Source organism: Podarcis liolepis (assembly GCF_965112155.1).
Source record: "Podarcis liolepis genome assembly, chromosome: 4".
Classification (NCBI taxonomy): domain Eukaryota; kingdom Metazoa; phylum Chordata; class Lepidosauria; order Squamata; family Lacertidae; genus Podarcis; species Podarcis liolepis.
Window position 1 is genome coordinate 105,288,902 of NC_139558.1, and position 20,564 is coordinate 105,309,465.

The 20,564-nt window shown below is 47.2% G+C and overlaps 1 protein-coding gene and 2 long non-coding RNA genes across 6 annotated transcripts in view; 2 read left to right on the forward strand and 1 right to left on the reverse strand.

Annotated features, from left to right (window-relative positions):
- LOC310705410 overlaps nt 1-20,564 on the reverse strand; it is a 222,745-nt gene that overhangs the window by 109,540 nt on the left and 92,641 nt on the right. The window lies entirely within an intron of this gene.
- The window catches only part of LOC310705377 (uncharacterized protein), a 224,410-nt gene that overhangs the window by 100,989 nt on the left and 102,857 nt on the right, over nt 1-20,564 (forward strand). For 3 of the 4 annotated variants that reach the window (XR_014525227.1, XR_014525228.1, XM_083500072.1), the window contains one exon: nt 19,845-20,094. The exons of the other annotated variant lie outside the window; for it this stretch is intronic. The gene's annotated coding sequence lies outside the window, so the exon portion shown is untranslated. Of the gene's footprint in view, nt 1-19,844; nt 20,095-20,564 lie in introns of those variants that run through there. 4 annotated transcript variants of the gene reach the window in all.
- LOC310705494 overlaps nt 1-20,564 on the forward strand; it is a 110,794-nt gene that overhangs the window by 69,848 nt on the left and 20,382 nt on the right. The window lies entirely within an intron of this gene.

The following is a 20,564-nucleotide window of genomic DNA, read 5'->3' on the forward strand; positions in this document are numbered from 1 at the left end:
GCAGGGTCCACGGGAAGACGATCACCAAGCTGAAGAGAAGGAAGGAAGGAAGGAAGGAAGGAAGGAAGGAAGGAAGGAAGGAAGGAAGGAAGGAAGGATAAAAAGAGAGGCATGGATGGTTATTATGCAGGTGGAAAGAGGAGTTTCTGCCCAACCTGCCTAGAGAGGCAACCAGCGCCTGGCCTTACCGGACAAGGGTAGACCCACCCATGGGGGGCACGTCGACTGTCATCATGACGGTTTCCATGATGGCTGGCTGTGGGCTGGGAGCTTCCTTCAGCTGCTGGAGAAAACCTTCTGGGCTGAGCTGGAGCTTCTTCCAGGGCTGAAGCCTTTTATACCCTGCGCCAAAGCTCCTCCTCCTGGGTTTACAGAAGCATTTCTGGTTTCTGATTTGATCAAAGAATGCTGTGATTTTCCTTTAGACATCCCTGTTTTCCTCTGAGAAATCCTGGAGGGTATGGAGTAATGCCACTCCTGTGTCAAGGAGACAAGCAACTATAAAGGCTTTAGAAGACATCTGAAGGCAGCCCCAAAGGAGCATCTCCACCCCCATCACTTGGCCTGGACATTGAGGTCCTCCTCCGGTGATTCAGTTACAGTGTACCAGGCAAAGGGCCTTCTTGGCAGTGGCTCCCTCCCTGTGGAAAGCCCTCCCATCAGATGTCAACCTGGGTGGCCTGAAAGACGTTCTAGACACATTCATAGAGGAGAAGCTCTAATGGCTCCTAGTCTGGCTGGCTCTGCTCTCCCTCCACCATCAGAGGCAGCGATGCTTCTGAATCCCATGTGTGTATTTGCCCGGACTGATTCAGGGGACATTTCAAGGGGCGCAGAATCATCTTTCTCCTGAGAAACGCCTGCTTGTGACCTCAACTTTTCCGGTTGTATGACTTTGGGTCACATTAGAAGTCCTCAATTCTTTATTTGCTCCTGCCCCCTTTTGTACACCTGTTCTGCTTCAAAGCCCATATTTCGAACAAAGATTTTGTTCAGGGATGGGGAACCAGAGGTCTTCCGAATGTGGTCTGACTCTGCTTCCCATCCCCACTGCCAGCTGACAGTCCATCGGCTCTCAATCCCTGCCCTTGTTTAACCTCCCTGTCTTCCTACCCCTGCCGCTTCCAACTCTCCCTCTGCTGTTCTCTCCCCACGCTGTCAAACCTGAATGAGAGCTCCCTGGGGCAGAATCCTGTCCTACATTCCAAGGGCCCTCAGTTGATAAATGGTGAAATAATAATCATGATCTGAAAGTGCAATTAATTATCCTCAATGGACTCAATTATCCTCAAGATACAAGCGATTGCATCTCTGTTTGCAATGCTTTCTTGGGCCCTGGTACAGATCAGGGCATGTGGCCAGGATTGCCCAGGGCCACCCCTGTCATTGGGAGTGAGGTGGCTGCTTCAGGGGCAGATGCTGGGCTGGAGGACACAGGGGTGAGGCATCGTAGGACAAACACAGCCTGCCACCCCCAAGCTGGCTTGCTGCCTTCAGGTGCAGGAGAGAACATTGTCCCATCTCCAGCACTGAAGAAAAACATTGAGCTTCCAGCTGAATCACGGGAGCTGCAGTTTGTTAAGTATTGTGGCTCTTTGAGGGGGTAAACTACACTTCCCAGCAGTCTTTGGGGGAAATCATGTGCTTTCACTGTACGTTGAGTACAGAGCCTGAGAAGATTTGGGTTTTCCCATCCTTGCTGAGGGTTTGGACAAAACCCATCACCCTCAAGCCCTGGCTGACCACCATCAGTGACAGAGCACTGGGCTAAATGGATCTTGGTCCAATCTGACAGGGCAGTTTCAAATTTCTCAGGAACTCACCCTAAAACCCTGCCAGAGGTATCTATAATTCTGTGTTGGGAGTTACCTGTGAGTAAAAAGGTAAAGGTAAAGGGACCCCTGACCATTATGTTCAGTCGTGGATGACTCTGGGGTTGCTGCGCTCATCTCGCTTGATTGGCCTTGGGAGCCGACATACAGCTTCCAGGTCATGTGGCCAGCATGACTAAGCCGCTTCTGGCGAACCAGAGCAGTGCACAGAAACGCTGTTTACCTTCCTGCCAGAGCGGTACCTATTTATCTACTTGCACTTTGACGTGCTTTCGAACTGCTGGGTTGGCAGGAGCAAGGACCAAGCAACAGGAGCTCCCCCCCTCACAGGGATTTGAACCTCTGACCTTCTGATAAGCAAGTCCTAGGCTCTGTGGTTTAACCCGCAGCGCCACCAACATCCCAATATCTGTGAGTAAGACCCATGAAATTCAAGAACTGGCAGATGTGATCTCAGAACCACTGGCAGTCATCTTTGAGAATTCCTGGAGAACAGGCGAAGTCCCGGCAGACTGGAGGAGGGCAAATGTTGTCCCTATTTTCAAAAAGGGGAAAAGAGAGTGTTAAGTCGTGGGTTGACATAGCAGCCGGCACAGCGATTTCTTCAAGTAGCTCTTTATTATGGTAAGCTGGAATAGAACTGACTGCGAACAGCTCAGCCGGCCTGTATTTATAGGCAGCCGGCTGTCAACATTGTAACCACAACAGCCCAGAGTTCCCGCCTAAAATAACTGGCGCGGACCTGAGTGAAAACTATCTACAGACCTGAGTGAAAACTATATACAGTATCCCCCTGTTGGCCCAGGGTGAAACTACACTACATAACAGAGAGGACCCAAATAATTACCGCCCAGTCAGTCTGACATCAATACCAGGGAAGATTCTGGAGCAGATCATTAAGCAAACAGTCTGTGAGCACCTAGAAAGGAATGCTGTGATCACCAATAGTCAGCATGGATTTCTGAAAAATAAGTCATGTCAGACTAACCTGATCTCGTTTTTTGACAGAATTACAAGCCTGGTAGATGAAGGGAACGCAGTGGATGTAGCCTACCTTGATTTCAGCAAGGCATTTGACAAGGTGCCCCATGATATTCTTGTAAAGAAGCTGGTAAAATGCGGTCTTGACTATGCTACCACTCAGTGGATTTGTAACTGGCTGACTGACCGAACCCAAAGGGTGCTCATCAATGGTTCCTCTTCATCCTGGAGAAGAGTGACTAGTGGGGTGCCACAGGGTTCTGTCTTGGGCCCAGTCTTATTCAACATCTTTATCAACGACTTGGATGATGGACTCAAGGGCATCCTGATCAAATTTGCAGATGACACCAAACTGGGAGGGGTGGCTAACACCCCAGAGGACAGGATCACACTTCAAAACAACCTTGACAGATTAGAGAACTGGGCAAAAACAAACAAGATGAATTTTAACAGGGAGAAATGTAAAGCATTGCACTTGGGCAAAAAAAATGAGAGGCACAAATAGAAGATGGGTGACACCTGGCTTGAGAGCAGTACATGTGAAAAGGATCTAGGAGTCTTGGTTGACCACAAACTTGACATGAGCCAACAGTGTGACGCGGCAGCTAAAAAAGCCAATGCAATTCTGGAGTATAGAAGTATAGCATCTAAATCAAGGGAAGTAATAGTGCTACTGTATTCTGTTCTGGTCAGACCTCACCGGGAGTACTGTGTCCAGTTCTGGGCACCACAATTCAAGAAGGACACTGACAAACTGGAACATGTCCAGAGGAGGGCAACCAAAATGCTCAAAGGCCTGGAAACAATGCCTTATGAGGGAGCTAAGGGAGCTGGGCATGTTTAGCCTGGAGAAGAGGAGGTTAAGGGGTGATATGATAGCCATGTTCAAATATATAAAAGGATGTCACATAGAGGAGGGAGAAAGGTTGTTTTCTGCTGCTCCAGAGAAGCGGACACGGAGCAATGGATCCAAACTACAAGAAAGAAGATTCCACCTAAACATTAGGAAGAACTTCCTGACAGTAAGAGCTGTTCGACAGTGGAATTTGCTGCCAAGGAGTGTGGTGGAGTCTCCTACTTTGGAGGTCTTTAAGCAGAGGCTTGACAACCATATGTCAGGAGTCCTCTGATGGTGTTTCCTGCTTGGCAGGGGGTTGGACTTGATGGCCCTTGTGGTCTCTTCCAACTCTATGATTCTATGATTCTAAGAAGACACCCCTCTAGCTGGACACGCTGAGAACTGCGCTGTTACTTGTTGCCCTTAAATCCCGTTTGTATTGGCCATGATTAACTTGATTTTGATGAGTTCTAAGCTCAACAAACTTAGTTTGGATTCCATTGTATGTTCTTATCTGTCAAATGGGAATAGAAGGGAATTCCTTTGAAGGGTAGCTGTGAAATTATGCCAGGGGGAAACTGCCCAGCTCTTTACATGTTAAAAGTGTTGTTCAAAAGAATAACATCAGCAGTTCGAGATCCACCCTGACCCTTGACCAATATGCTGCTAGAACCAGTGTGGTGTAGTGGTTAAGAGTGGTAGTCTTGTAATCTGGGGAAAGGGGTTTGTGTCTCCGCTCCTCCACATGCAGCTGCTTGGGTGACCTTGGGCCAGTCACACTTCTCTGAAGTCTCTCAGCCTCACTCACCTCACAGAGTGTTTGTTGTGGGGGAGGAAGGGAAAGGAGAATGTGAGCCGCTTTGAGACTCCTGAAGGTGAATGAAAGGCGGGATATCAAATCCAAACTCTTCTTCTTCTTCTTTTCTCGGGGGACACAGGGGTGCACATACCCCTAAACATTTCTTGAATGTTGGCCTCATTGAGGGGCATCAAGGAAGAGGCTCTGGGGCTCCAATCCTGCCTGCCCATTGGGGTCCACAGTTGGCCATTGGGAGAAGATGATCCTGGACTCAATAGGTCCCCTTTGGCCTGACCCAGAAGGCACTGACTTTTGTCCTTCCCAATCTTAAGGAACCTTGGGAAATGGAGTTCTGTGAGGGAGCACTAGACATTTCCAACAGAACTTCCAACTCTCTCTCTGCTTTTCTCTCCTCACGCTGTCAAACCTGTCTGTAAGCTCCCTGGGGCAGAGCCATGTCTTACATTCCAAGGGCCCTCGATGGATACATGGCAAAATAATAATAACAACCTGAAAGTGCACATAAATATCATCCAAGGACTCAATTATCCTCAAGAGAAAAGCAAGGGTGCCAGAGGGTTCTGTCCTGGACCCGTTTTTCTCCGACTTCTTCTTAAACTATTTGAATGAAGGAATTGAGGGGATGCTCATCCAATAAGCCCAGCTCATCCTCCAGCCCAGCATCTGCTCCTGAAGCAGCCACCTCTCTCCCAATGACAGGGGTGGCCCTGGGCAATCCTGGCCACATGCCCTGATCTGTGCCAGGGCCCAAGAAAGCATGGCAAACAGAGATGCAATCACTTGAGGATAATTGAGCCCATTGAGGATAATTAATTGGACTTACAGATTATTACTATTGTTATTATTTCACCATTTATCAACTGAGGGCCCTTGGAATGTGGCTTTTGTCCTTCTGACTGCCAGCCAGGTGTCCTCGGGCACAAAGCAAGCGCCTTCCTTGCGCCCTCAGGCCATTCGCTGGCCCAGAAAGGTGCCTGGCTCCTTCAGCAAAGGATTTCAACCCTCGCTGGGTCCAGGAATGAGAAGGGACTCGCTCCAGCATCATACAGGCTAAGCCACCCACCCCAAACTCAAAAGAATATTTCAGACTAAGATATTACATTCACAGCAGCAGAAGAAGACCTTTCCGTGGACCTTGGGCACAGTGGCTACCAGGCTCCTTTAAACCAGCCCATGGCACACTGTCAAATGCCACATGGGGGGAAAGCGGGACCCCATCTTCTGGGGCCGCACTCCTGCATGAATCACCTGACCCACACAAGGTCCCTGGCTCCCCAATGTGCTTTTTTTGAGGGGAGATTGCATTCCGACATCGCCTGAGAGCAGGGGGCCCCAAATGACTTCCAAGCAAACGCAGGGAAAAATGAGATGTCACATTTGTTCTGGCACAGTTGAGGGGATATGCTCTGAGCCACTGAGTGCCTGTGACTGGGGGAGGGGAGAGCAAAGCACGGGAGGGGGGCTGGGGGAGGGGGGGCTTCCGTTGGACATCTGGTTGGCCAGTGTGAGAAACGGGAGCCCAGCTCTCCTCATTTCTTTATTTCCTTCATTCATATGTATTTATAAAAACATTTCATATTTATTTATAAAAACATTTCATATTTATTTATAAAAATATTTGTACACCACTGTGTCATACAAAAGTATATCCAGGAGATTTACATCAGTAAAGACATAATACCTGTTTAACCTTTGAAAAAGTGAACAACAGACATCAATTAACCATTTGCAAACGATGTGTTCTTAATTGCCTGCACAGTCTGGGAGGAATAGAAATGTTTTCAGCAGGCAACTACAGCTTTGCATGGAAGGTGCCCCCTGAATCTCCAGTGGCAGAGAGTTCCACTGGCCTGAGGACATGAAAGATTCAATTTCTGTCTGTTGTCAAACGAGTTTCGCCAACAACCAGTGATGCTCCTGCAGACTGAGTCATGCTCCTTTTATTCCAATGTTCGCTTGGCGAAGGTATATTTTTGCTGTATCAGAATCACTGCTGCTTGGGTGATCTGCAGCAGAGTCATTTTCACCTCCTCCTGAGCAACAGGTCGGCCTCTTGCAGCCGGAGCTATCAGGGGGAGCCAGGCCTGACTCAGCAGGAGGCTGGGCAGATCTGCAAGGTCATCCCTGCATATGGAGCTCATGCAGCAAGCCAGGAAGGGGGGAAGCCCATGGGTGGTGAAGAGAAGGGGCTGCAGGATCAGGACCCCGGAGCAGGGACCGTGCACCACAGCCTTCCAGAAAGGGATGCCTGAGCAGCTCTGTTCCAGCCCTGTGAAGAAAGCAAGGGGAGCTCTGAGTGGAGAGGAGAGGAAGCTACAAGGCGCTGTGATAGGACTGTATCATCATCATCATCATCATCCAAATTTGTAGGCCACCCTATACCCGCAGGTCTCAGGCGGTTCACAGGGTAAAATCACAACGTAAAAACACGAAATGCACATTGAAAACAGAAACACCCAATATGTGCCATGGACTTGGGGAGTGTTGAAGGAGGGGCAGCTGTCGTCGGGTGCAGGATAAAGGGCCAAGGAGACTTGCGCTCGAACCCCTGCCCAAAAGCTCGCCTCTGGTTTGGCCTGGCCACCTCCCAGGGTCTTTGTGGGGATTCAATGGGACAAGAAGACCCCTATCCCAAACTCCTTCGCAGATTACTAGGACACAACGAGGATCGATAAACGAGAGGCTACTCCTGGTTCTAAGCATGACATTCAAGGCAGGCCCTCCAAGCGTCCCTCTTTCCCAGTTTCTGATTTGATCCCGGAATGTCCCACTTTCCCTTAGGATATCCCTGTTTCATCAGGGAAATGGTGGAGGGTATGGAGTTATGCAACCCCCGAGCCAAGGAAACAAGTAACTATACGACCTTTAGAAGACATCTGAAGGCAGCCCTGGAAAGGGAAGTTTTTGATTGTTTTATTGTGTTTTTGTATATGTTGGAAGCCGCCGAGAGTGGCTGCAGCAACCCAGTCAGATGGGAAGGGCATGATTTATATTCTCTTATGGAATAGGATGTCCCTATTTCCACCAGATGGAGAGGTATGTCAGGGCAGGTGGCACTTTGATGCAACAGCCACGTGGCATCCATTAAGAGGGACCGCTGCCCAATCGACTGTTTCTGCCCACTCCCCAGCCTGGTGCCAACGCCATGCAGCCCACAGTGTTTGCGCAACACACAACTTACGACAGCCGTCCTTGGACTGAGTTGCACGTGCCGAGTTACTAGCAGAGCAGGTTGGGTTTGCAAGAGCCAAGAGATCCAGAAACTTAATCGTAGACCTGTAAGGGACTCCAGGGGTCATTTAGTCCAGCCCCCTGCAACGCAGGAATCCCAGCTGAAGCATCCCTGGCAGTTGGCTATCCAAACTCTGCTTCAAAACCTGCAAGGAAGGAGAGTCCACCTCCGCTTGTCAGAGTCTGTTGCACTGCTGAACTGTTCTTACTGTCAGAGAGCGTTTTCAAATGATCAGCTGGAATCTCCTTTCTTGCATCTTAAAGCCATGGGTTCGAGTCCTGCCCTCCAGAGCAGGAGAAAACAAGCACGCTCCTTCCTCCACGGGACAACCCTTGAGATATTTGAAGATGGATCTCATATCTCCTCTCCGTCTCCTCTTCTCCAGGCTTAACATACCCAGCTCCTTCAACCGCTCCTCATACGGCTTGACTTCCAGACCCTTGATCACCCTGGTCTCTCTCCTCTGCACACCTTCCAGCTTGTCCACATCCTTCTTAAGCTGTGGTGCCCAGAAGTGGACACAGTGTTCCAGGTGTGGTCAGACCAAGGCAGAAAAGAGCAGGACTATGACTTCCCTTGATCTGGACACTAGACTTCTGTGGAAGCAGACTAGAATAGCATTCCCTTTTTTTGCTGCTGCATCACACTGTGGACTCATGTTGAGCTTGTGGTCCATCAAGACCCCTAGATCCTTTTCACATGTACTGCTAGTAAGCCAGGTCTCCCCCACATTACATTGATTTTTATTTCTCCATTCCAATTATGCATAAAATAGTCTTTTCAAGTCTTTTGTGCTTTTTCATATATTTCTTGATCATCTAATAAATTATCATTCAGTCTCCAACGAAAAGTCTATTCCTATAATTTCACACAAAATTGGATTATGATCTGAAAGAGTTTTTGGTTGACTGTTAAGGTCATTTTGAATCCTGATTGTGTCTTCTGCGGCATTAGCTACCATTCCCAGTTTGGTGTCATCTGCAAATTGGATGAGCACCCCCTCAATTCCTTCATCCAAGTCCTTTATAAAGACGTCAAACAACAACAGGCCCAGGACAGCACACTGCGCACATCACTTATGACTTCTCCTCAGGTTGATGAGGAACCATTAAGGAGTCCTCTTTGGGTTCAGTCAGTCAACCATCTACCAATCCACCAAATAGTTACCTTGTTCAACCTCCATTTAACAGCTTCCTCGCTAGAATATCATGGGGGATTTTGTCAAAAGCCCCCTAGAATATCATGGGGGATTTTGTCAAAAGCCTCACTGAATTCAAGATACACTATGTCCACAGCATTCCCCTGATCCACCAAGTTTGTAACTCCGTCCAAAAAGAGAAAAAAGGAAGAAAGAAATCAGATTGGTCTGGCTGACTTATTTTGGGGAAACCTATGCTGGGTCTCAGTAATCGCAGCATCTTTTCCTAAACGCTCATAGACTGACTGTTGATATAGCTAACAGGCTGAGCAAAAGAGCAACTGCTCCGGCTTACCTTCCGCTTCAGTTGGGGAACTCAAGCCCAGATCCTCAGTTATAGACGGCCCAGAGAGCCCTCTTGGCTCTGCAGATCAGCTCATCCAGCTGACGGGACAAACGACCTTCCAGCCATCTTCAGCAGCCAGGATCATATACCCTCCAGCATTTCTCGCTGAGGTCTTTTCTGCCTTGCAATGCACCAGTTACTCCACTAATGTTTTGATTTGCTTTTGCTAAGGAATTATGGGTGCATCAACACCGGAAACTTAAATCACCTGCAAATCACTTCTGCTCCTTGCACTAAATAACCTTGGATGCCGTAGGTTTCTTGAGTTTATATTTCTGTTAAGAGACCGCTGACACTTTTACACGACTACACTCCCCAAGGTTGGTAGCAAGGATGAATCTTCAGTGGGAGATCTGCTCAGTTGTCTGCTTGGTGCTGTCTGGGGTTCAGCCTGTCCTTTGGGTTGTTGGGAATGTATTCAGCCACGGTCTCGGGGGGGGGGATGTGTTCTTTCCCCATGAGCTCAAGCGTGAATCCTTTAGACTCCGCAAAGGACACCCCCTTCCATCGCTGCTTTCTCTAGCAGCACTTGTCATGGCGGACTAGCATGGCCTTTCTTAGGGGACTTCCGGTCGGTGCCAGCGCTTAATGGCGGTCCTAGCTCCGAGCTCCGGAGAAGGACTGCTTCGCAAGTTCGGGTCTTACCCGCTACGGCAAGCGGGGGACCCCTAAAATCCCAGGCGCTGAAGCCTGAGAACAAGGAGACTCGGTGGGCACCTTTGCGCCCCCCGGTACCGTGAAAGAGCCTTTTTAAAGGCTACGGATCGACATCGGGAGTGAGCGCGGTGCTGAGAGTCGCTACCCAGCCTGCGAAGTGAAGCCGCGTCGCCATAAGCGGAGAGCGCCGATTCCTTCCTGAAAAGAAAATCTGGACTGAATCCCCGTGAGTAAGAGCTGAAATATAATCGGGACCTTTCAAATTTTAAAAATTGGGCTAAAAACGGGGGAGATCTAAACAAAGGAAGTCTGCCTCCCCCCGACTGCATGAAAGTGAAAGCAACGGAGCTCTAAACCTGCATCCGTTTAAACCTGCTCTTTGATCAGCTTAACCGGACATTCAGACCCTTTGATCTCCCCTCTAGCTAGCAGGGCAGAGGGGAGGTGAATTTGAGCAATAACTGCAAGATTTGTTGGAAGTAAAAAACCTCTGCTGTCTCACTTATTTGAAAGCATGAAACGGTCTGCCTTCTTAGTACACTGAACTGACTTTTCCCTGTGAAGTGATACTTTGATACAAAGTTTCCACAGTGCCTGGCTACTGTACAATACAACAAGAAGTAGCATAAATAGGGCAACTGTGGCAATTTGAAGTAACAAGCTTTCAGACTTCTGACTGTGTTAATCTCCCTTTTATATTTTGGACATTTGGGGCAGTCTCCTTTGTCTCTATACTTGGAATCTTTGCTCTATGGCCATTTTGATTTGCTCCCTCTAGAGGACAAAGTGAAGTCCGGCACGGCCTAAGACAGTGGAATTTTCCAAGGGAGAATAAATCCCGTGGGAACTGACCTTGACATGAGTGGCGCACAAGAAGAGATAGTCACAAGGGCCAAGACCAAGCAACAACAACAACAACAGCTGCAACAGTCACAGGTAAAGAAAAGAGGCTCAATCTCAGGCGCAACAGTTGGATCAACAGGAACAACAGCATCAACAGGACAAGACAAAGGAGCAGCCGTCTCTATGGAAGCTGTGACAGATGCCTTGCTCAAGATAAACCAAACTCTGGAGTCTCTGACAAAACAGACTTCAGAGAATACACTAAAATTAACAGAAATTTCAGCAAGACTAAACCAGAATACAGAATCTATAAATAAATTGGTGGAGGAAAACGCCACTACGCGCCAAATTGCGGAAGACGCCAAAGCTACTGCGGGAGAGACACAGGAGAAATTAGAGCCGATCGCCAAGAAGGTCTATGAGCATGATGCAACTTTGGCCTTGTGGGAGTTACAGAGGAAAGAGAGAAATTTAAAAATAAGACTGATCCCGGAGAATGAAGGAGACAACCTTGTGGAATACTTGACACGGGAGTTTGTGGATTGTTGGGAACTCCAGGAAGACGAATTCAAAATTACGACTGCCTTTAGATTGGGTAAGAAGCAAAACAGAAAGACTCCGAGAGACTGCTTGATTACACTTAGATCCAAGGAGGAAAGAGACAAAATATTGGGACTACACTTTGAAAAGGCCTTGCAGATTGGAAACTCAGCTGTACAGATCTTTAAAGACATCCCAAAATATTTTCTGGACTTAAGAAACTACTACAAGGACTTAGCCCTTTTATTAAAGAAAAACGCTATCCGCTTCAGGTGGGAATTCCCACAAGGGCTGTCATTTGACTATAAGGGAAACAAGGTGAAAATAAAGACAATTCAAGATAAAGACAAATTTTTGGCAAGATACCAGGAGGACTTACAGAAGGGGACTGTTGACGTACTTGCAGAACAGAGGAGAGCATTGGACATCCTGAATCTCCCGTTTGGACAAAAACCACTACCATCAGAAGAAGAGCAACAACTTGGAGCTGTTGGAGGAGCCTTAGAAAAATAACAAGATGGCTCTGCAATTCCTCAGTTGGAATTGTAATGGGCTCAATGGGCCTTTGAAGAGAAGACAAGTATTTCATATATTGAATAGAGAACAATTGGACTTGATTTGCTTACAAGAAACTCACATAACCAGAGCCCACAGGAGATTACTTTTAAATAAAAGGCTAGGACAAGAATTTATTTCATCAGACAAAGTTAAGAAGAGAGGAGTTGTAATATATGTGAAGGAGAAATGGGCTCCAAAAATGATATTCAAAGATGAACAAGGGAGATATTTGGCTGTGGAGATACAAGTACAAGGAGAAAAATTTCTAGTTGTTGGAATCTATGCACCAAATGAAGGCAAATCCGACTTCTTTAAGAGACTTCATGAAACTTTGATGGACTATCTGGACTACAATATGATAATTATGGGAGACATGAATGGCGTGGTCTCCACTAATATGGACAAGGCACAGAGACTTACAGTCACCAAAGAAGGGAGACTCCCTAAGACTTTTTTCGAAATGACTGAAAATATGGACTTGATAGATATTTGGAGAACAAGGAATCCTCTGGAGAGAGAGGGAACCTTTTTCTCCCAAGCAATGATGACCTGGACCAGAATCGATCAAATCTGGGTTACTAGTGGAATGGCTCCGAAGATCAAGAAAGTGGAAATCTGCCCAAAAACTTGCTCCGACCATAACGCCGTGAAGATGGAGATGAAACTCACAATAACTGGTCAATTCAGATGGAGAATGAATGACACCCTCTTTCGAGATAAGGAGATTCTCACGAAGGCCCAAAAGACCCTAAAAGACTATTTTGAAATAAATTTGAGGACCGACGTGGAGAAAAGAGTGATCTGGGACGCAAGTAAAGCGGTGATGAGAGGATTTTTGATTCAACAAAACTCAATAAAGAGGAAAAAGCAAAATGAGAAAAAAGAGAAGATTCTGGAAATGATAAAGGAAGGAGAGAGGAAATTAAGAACAAAACCAAAGTCTCAGGACATTTTAAGAGAGATCAAATTATACCAAACACAATATATGGAATTGATGAACCAAGAGATTGAATGGAAGATAAGGCAAATGAAGCAAAAGACTTTTGAATCAGCAAATAAATGTGGCAAACTTTTGGCATGGCAATTGAAGAAAAGGCAGAAACTAAATACAGTTACAAGCCTGGAGGTGGATGGAAAGAACATATCCAAACCCAATGAAATTAGAAATTGCTTTTTAAGCTATTTTAAAAAACTCTACACCCAAGGCCCGCAAAATGAAGAAGATATAGACAAATTCCTGGGAAAATATGGACTACAAAACATCTCTCATCAAAGTAAGATGGACTTGAACCAGAGAATCTCAGAACAAGAGATAGAGGCTGCCATTCAGAATATGCAACTGGGCAAATCTCCAGGACCAGATGGACTGACTTCCAGATACTACAAATCGCTGAAGGAATGGTTGACTCAACCACTAAGAGAAGTTTGCAACGAGATCCTTGAGGGAAAAAAGGCACCTGAATCGTGGAAAGAGGCATATATTTCACTCATACCAAAGTCAGAGACTGAAAAGACCCAACTCAAGAACTACCGCCCAATATCCCTGCTTAATGTGGATTACAAAATCTTTGCAGACATTTTGGCAAAAAGATTTAAAAGAGTTTTGATGGAGAAGATTCATAAAGACCAAGCAGGCTTTCTCCCTAAAAGACATCTAGCAGACAATGTAAGGAATGTAATAGATATTTTGGAGAAGTTAGAGGTGAATATAAACACCAAGGCAGTATTGATCTTTGTGGATGCGGAGAAGGCCTTTGATAATATCTCTTGGAGTTTTATGAGGAAGAATCTTCATGGGATGGGGGTAGGTCAGGGCTTTGAGAATGGTATGGCTGCAATATACTCTGAACAAAAAGCTAAACTGATTGTAAACAATGTTGTGACTGAGGAGCTTAAGATAGAAAAAGGAACACGACAGGGGTGCCCGATTTCCCCATTACTTTTTATTTCAGTTCTGGAGGTGTTGCTGAATATGATAAGAAATGACCAGCAGGTCAAAGGTGTGCAGGTCGGAGCTAAACATTATAAGTTAAGAGCGTTCGCAGATGACCTAGTATTGACTTTGCAAGAGCCAAACACTAGTACGAAAAGGGTTTTAGAAATAATACAACAGTTTGGCCAGGTAGCTGGATTTAAGTTGAACAAGCAAAAAACCAAAGTTTTAGGGAAAAACCTAACAGATATGGAAAAGGAGAAATTTCAAGAGGAAACAGGTTTGACTGTGGTCAAGAAGGTTAAATATCTAGGGGTTTATTTAACATCTAAGAATCAGAATTTGTATAAGGACAACTATGAAAAATGCTGGTCAGAAATTAAAAAAGATTTAGAAATATGGTCAAATTTGAAACTGTCAATGTTAGGCCGAATTGCAGTAATTAAAATGAATGTATTGCCTAGAATGTTATTTTTGTTTCAGACCTTGCAGATTATTGATAAGATGGAATGTTTTAAGAGGTGGCACAAAGATATCTCGAAATTTGTCTGGCAGGGCAAAAAGCCCCGAATTAAATTTAAAATATTGACAGATGTTAAGGAAAGAGGGGGTTTTGCCCTGCCGGACCTAAAATTGTACTATGAGGCAGCAGCTTTTTGCTGGCTCAAAGAATGGATGCTCCTCGAGAACACGGACATCTTGGATTTGGAAGGCTTCAATAACGCTTTTGGTTGGCATGCATATCTTTGGTATGGTAAAGTTAACAGTGCCTTTAAAAATCACATTGTCAGAAAAGCATTGTTTAATGTTTGGATAAGATATAAAGATCTACTAGAAAACAAAACCCCTAGATGGGTGTCGCCAGTGGAGGCTAAAGCAGTGAAGAAACTCAATATGGAGGTCGGATGGCCGAAGTATTGGGAAATCTTAGAACAGGATGGAGATAAGTTTAAACTACAAAGTCAGGAGAAATTGAAGCATAAAGTAGAAAACTGGTTCCAATACCGCCAAATAATGGAATTTTTTAAACAGGACAGGAAAGTCGGTTTCCAGGTGGAAAAATCAAAATTAGAAACTGAACTGTTAGAACCCAATACTAAGAATTTATCTAGAATGTACAACTTGTTGTTGAAATGGAATACACAGGATGAAACAGTTAAGTCGGCAATGATTAAGTGGGCTCAGGATGTTGGACACAATATTATGTCAGCTGACTGGGATTGGTTATGGAACACCGGTATAAAATTTACGGCATGTAATGCCTTAAAGGAAAACATTATGAAAATGGTATACAGGTGGTACATGACCCCAGTCAAGCTGGCAAAAATTTATCATTTGCCCGATAACAAATGTTGGAAGTGTAAAGAGACTGAAGGTACCTTTTATCACCTTTGGTGGACATGCCCGAAGATTAAGGCCTTCTGGGAGATGATCTATAATGAAATGAAAAAGGTACTTAAATGTACCTTCCCTAAAAAACCAGAGGCCTTTCTCTTGGGCATTGTCGGCCAATTGGTGACAAAGAAAGATAGAGCTTTTTTCATGTATGCCACAACAGCAGCAAGAATACTCATCGCAAAGTATTGGAAGACACAAGATTTACCCACTTTGGAAGAATGGCAGATGAAAGTGATGGACTATATGACACTGGCCGAGATGACAGGCAGAATCCGTGACCAACGAAAAGAGACGGTGGAAGAAGAATGGAGAAAATTTAAAAGTTATCTTAAGGACTACTATAAACTTAATGAATGCTAAAATGCCGTGGTTACCAGAAACAAAGGGGTACAGGGATATAAGGTTAGATTATAAAAGAGGACTAAGATGATAGAGATTGGAAAGTAACAATTGGGAGTTGCTAGTTGAACTACGGACATTGGGATGCAGAGAGGGGGGGTATGGGGAAGTCCAAGAAAAGAGGTTTATGAAAATATGTTTGAAACTATACGTGTATGTTTGTCATTTTTAATGTTTGTTTGTTTTTCTTAAAAATGTTGTAAAACCAATAAAAATTTTATAAAAAAAAAAAAAAGCATGGCCTTTCTTAATGGCGCTGCAACTTGCAAAGCCCATCAGGAGCATAACGGGGCAATGTATCAGGCACCTCTGTGAAGCCATGAAATGCTGCCTGATGGTTAGCAATGAATAATCTAGCACAGTCCTTCAAAGGAAGTCCCTATTATTCCCATTTGACAGATAAGAACATACAATGGAATCCAAACTAAGTTTGTTGAGCTTAGAACTCATGAAGATCAAGTTATCATGGCCAATATAAATGGGATTTAAGGGCAACAAGTAACAGCACAGTTCTCGGCGTGTCTAGCTAAAGGGATGTCTTCTTGAATTTGATGGGTCTTACTCACAGGTTACTCCCATCACAGAGAAATAGATACCTCTGGCAGGGCTTTAGGGCGAGTTCCTGGGAAATTTGAAACTGCCCTGGTCAGATTGGACCAAGATCCATTTATCCCAGTGCTCTGTCACTGATGGTGGTCAGCCAGGGCATGAGGGTGATGGGTTTTGTCCCGACCCTCAGCAAGGATGGGGAAACCCAAATCTTCTCAGGCTCTGTACTCAACGTACATTGAAAACACATGATTTCCCCCAAATACTGCTGGGAAGGGTAGTTTACCCCCTCAAAGAGCCACAATACTTAACAAACTGCAGCTCCCGTGATTCAGCTGGAAGCTGAATCTCTTTCTTCAGTGCTGGAGATGGGACAATGTTCTCTGCTGCACCTGAAGGCAGCAAGCCAGCTTGGGGGTGGCAGGCTGTGTTTGTCCTACGATGCCTCACCCCTGTGTCCTCCAGCCCAGCATCTGCCCCTGAAGCAGCCACCTCACTCCCAATGACAGGGGTGGCCCTGGGCAATCCTGGCCACATGCCCTGATCTGTGCCAGGGCCCAAGAAAGCATTGCAAACAGAGATGCAATCGCTTGTATCTGGAGGATAATTGAGCCCATTGAGGATAATTAATTGCACTTTCAGATGATGATGATTATTTCACCATTTATCAATTCGAATGTAGGACAGGACTCTGCCCCAGGGAGCTCACATTCAGGTTTGACAGCGTGGAGAGAGAACAGCAGAGGGAGAGTTGGAAGCAGCAGGGGTAGGAAGACAGGGAGGTTAAACAAGGGCAGGGATTGGGAGCCCACTGCCTGCCAATGGGAAGCAGAGTCAGACCACATCCGGAAGACCTCAGGTTCCCCATCCCTGAGCAAGAGCTTCGTTCAGAATATGGGCTTTGAAGCAGATGAGGTGTACAAAAGGGAGCAGGAGCGTAGAAGGATATGTTGACTATTAAAGTGACCCAAAGTCACACAACCAAGTTTTCTTGGCATGAAAATAGTTGAACAAACCATTGCAGAATTCTGGGGACTTGAAGGTCTAGAATGTCTGCTGAAAGTTCTCTTGGAAATTCCTAGTGCTCCCTCACAGAACTCCATTTCCCAGAGTTCCTTAAGACTGGGAATGAGAAAAATCAGAGCCTTCTGGGTCAGGTCAAAGGGGACCCATCGAGTCCAGGATCCTCTTCTCCCAATGGCCAACTATGGACCCCAATGTGCAAGCAGGATTGGAGCCCCAGAACCTCTCCCTTGACGCCGTTTCCTGCAAGTGGGATTCAGAAGCATCGCTGCCTCTGATGGTGGAGGGAGAGCAGAGCCAGCCGGACTAGGAGCCATTAGAGCTTCTCCTCCATTAATCTTTCTAGTCCGTCTTTCAGGCCACCCAGGTTGACATCTGATGTCTTTCCACAGGGAGGGAGCCACTGCTAAGAAGGCCCTTTGCCTGGTACCCTGTAGCTGAATCACCGGAGGAGAAGGACCTCAGTGTCTGGGCTGAGCGATGGGGGTGGAGACGCTCCTTTGGGACTTCATTATACAGGGCTGCCTTCAAGTGTCTTTTAAAAGTTGTATAGTTGCTTGTCTCTGTGGCGGCAACCAGATGTCCAACGGAAGCCCCCCAGCCCCCCTCCCATGTTTGCTCTCCCCTCCCCCAGTCACAGGCATTCAGTGGCTCAGAGCATATCCCGTCAACTGTGCCAGAACAAATGTGACATCTCATTTTTCCCTGTGTGAGCATGGCAGTCATTTGGGGCCCCCTGCTCTCAGGCAATTTCAGAATGCGATCTCCCCTCAAAAAAAGCACATGGGGGGGGGCAGGGACCTTGTGTGGGTATCAAAAGGGCATGATCTGCAGCCGTCCGATAATGTCTTTGTGAGCCGGGATGGAAATCCCTGTCTCCCAGACGAAGAAGAGGCGAGGTTCTCCCCCTGTCCCAGGCTTGGAAGCAGCCGCTCCCCCTGTGGCCTTTGTCCTTCTGACTGCCAGCCAGGTGTCCTCGGGCGCAGAGCAAGCGCCTTCCTTGCGCCCTCAGGCCATTCGCTGGCCCAGAAAGCTGCCTGGCTCCTTCAGCAAAGGATTTCAACCCTCTCCTTTGGGGCTGCCTTCAGATGTCTTCTAAAGCCTTTATACTTGCTTGTCTCCGTGGCACAAGCGTGGCATTACTCCATACCCTCCAGGATTTCTCAGGGGGAATTAGGGATGTCTTAAGGAAAGGAGGACATTCTTAGATCAAATCAGAAACCAGTACGACTTCTGTAAATCTGGGAGGAGGAGCTTTGGCGCAGGGTATAAAAGGCTCCAGCCCTGGAAGAAGCTCCAGCTCAGCCCAGAAGGTTTTCTCCAGCAGCCGAGAGAAGCTCCCAGCCCACAGCCAGCCTTGGGTGGGGATTCCCTTGGTGAGTAAGTCCAGGGGTGGTTGCCTCTCTAGGCAGGTTGGGTAGGAGCTCCTCTTTCCACCTGGATAATAACCAGCCATGCCTCTCCCTTTCTCCTTCCTTCCTTCCTTTGTTCCTTCTCTGCAGCTTGCTGGTGGTCTACCCTGGTGCCAGAGGCTCTTTGGTCACATAGAGAACCCTCTCCAGCCCTCCCTCTCATTAGGAACCTCTCCAGCCCTCGTTCCACGAGGTCAAGGAGGATTTTTTCCGAGCTGCGTGAACTGCTGTGCGACAATCTCCACATGGACCCCCCCAACTTCAGGGTGAGGCTGGTCCCCCGCCCCAAAGAGCTGCCGGGGGGGGGGACTGGGGAGTGCCGTGTGTGTGTGTGTGTGTGTGTGTCACTCTGGGTGGCTTATAGGACATAAAACATGGTAAGACATTAGACATTTCCTGTTACAGGGTTGCATTCAGATTTCAGTTAGTTTTTCATTTCCTTGACATCTGGTGGGAGGGCATTCCACAGGGCGGGTGCCACAACCGAGAAGGCCCTCTGCCTGGTTCCCTGTAACCTCACCTCTCACAGTGAGGGAACTGCCAGAAGGGAGCTGGACCTCAGGGTTTGGGCTGAACAATGGGGGTGGGGACGCTCCTGTGGGTATACAGGGCTGAGGCCCTTTAGGGCTTTCAAGGTCAACACCAAAACTTTGTATTGTGCTCGGTGGTCTTAGCAGCCACTCCCAGTCACCAGTCTAGCTGCCGCATTCTTTATGGCCCAGGATGCTTGCCTGGCAAAGCAACTGGGCTGTGTACGTGACTTGACAAGCAAGAGAGATGGGCAGTAGAGGAAATGGCCAGAGATGCAGAGGGTTGTGGGATTTGGTCAGAAATTATTGTCAATGAATCAAACCCAGTCAACACAATGCATTCATAGTGGACACAACGGCTTGATGCATATTTTATAATTCCTCATAGTAATCCCACCTGACCCCACACTCTGGATATTTGCACTCCTACAGTAGGCAGGGAGGGCCTCATCCTGCGTACCAGATGGAGCTGGTAGACAGCTGCCCTGACAGAATTGGCCTGTGCCTCCATGGACAGCTGTGAGTCCAAAATTACTCCCAGGGTGTGCACCTGGTCCTTCAGGGGAACAGTTACCCCATTCAGGATCAGGGAGTTCCCCATAACCACCTGCCCAAAGTCCACCCTAAACAGTGCTTCTGTCTTGTCAGGATTCAACCTCAATCTGTTGAATGCGTTGTGGGATCTGTTGTGGGGAAAGGGTGACTCACACATGGGCCCCCTGGCAGAAGGAGTCACCCTGTCTTTTCTCTTCCAGCTCCTGGGCAATGTTCTCGTCATCATCGTGCCATCCCCTCCCCCGGACAGGAATTCACCCCTGCTCACCACCATGCCTTCCACAAGCTGGTTGGGGTGATGGCTCATGCGCTGGCCCGCCGGTCCCACTGAGACACCCCCAGGGAGAAGCGGCCAGCTCCTACTGATCTCACCACCCACCGGCTGGGGGCCACCCCTTCTTGCCCCCATGTGATGCTTGACCCTCTAATAAACCTCCCTCTGCAATATGACCTGGTTTCCTGTGTCCTCAATGCTCATGGCGGACTGATCCCCCCCCCCCATGTTCCAAGGCCCCCCCCCCCGTCTCGATGGTCATCTCCCCACCCAGTTCTGGTCTTCTTCTTCCTACTCTGGAGAAATTGGGGGTGAGAGACTCAGAGGGTGTTGCGGTCCCTTCCCCTGCTCTGGAATCCATCCCTTTGAATAAGGGGTGGGGGTACCAACATGGCCACACAGGGAGACCCCCAAGGGCCACTCTCCCCCCGCAATGCCCCTCCCTGCCCCTTTCCAGATGGGTGTCGGGGACGGAGCTGCCTCCGAATCGGCTGGGAGAGGGAGGAATTCATTTCGTTTTATCCATTTATTTGTTTATTAAATTTGGGGGTTCACAGTATGCAGTTACGATATAAAAACACAAAACACATAAACAAAACATATACAACCCAATAAACACCCCCGCCAACATATTTCACACCCATAA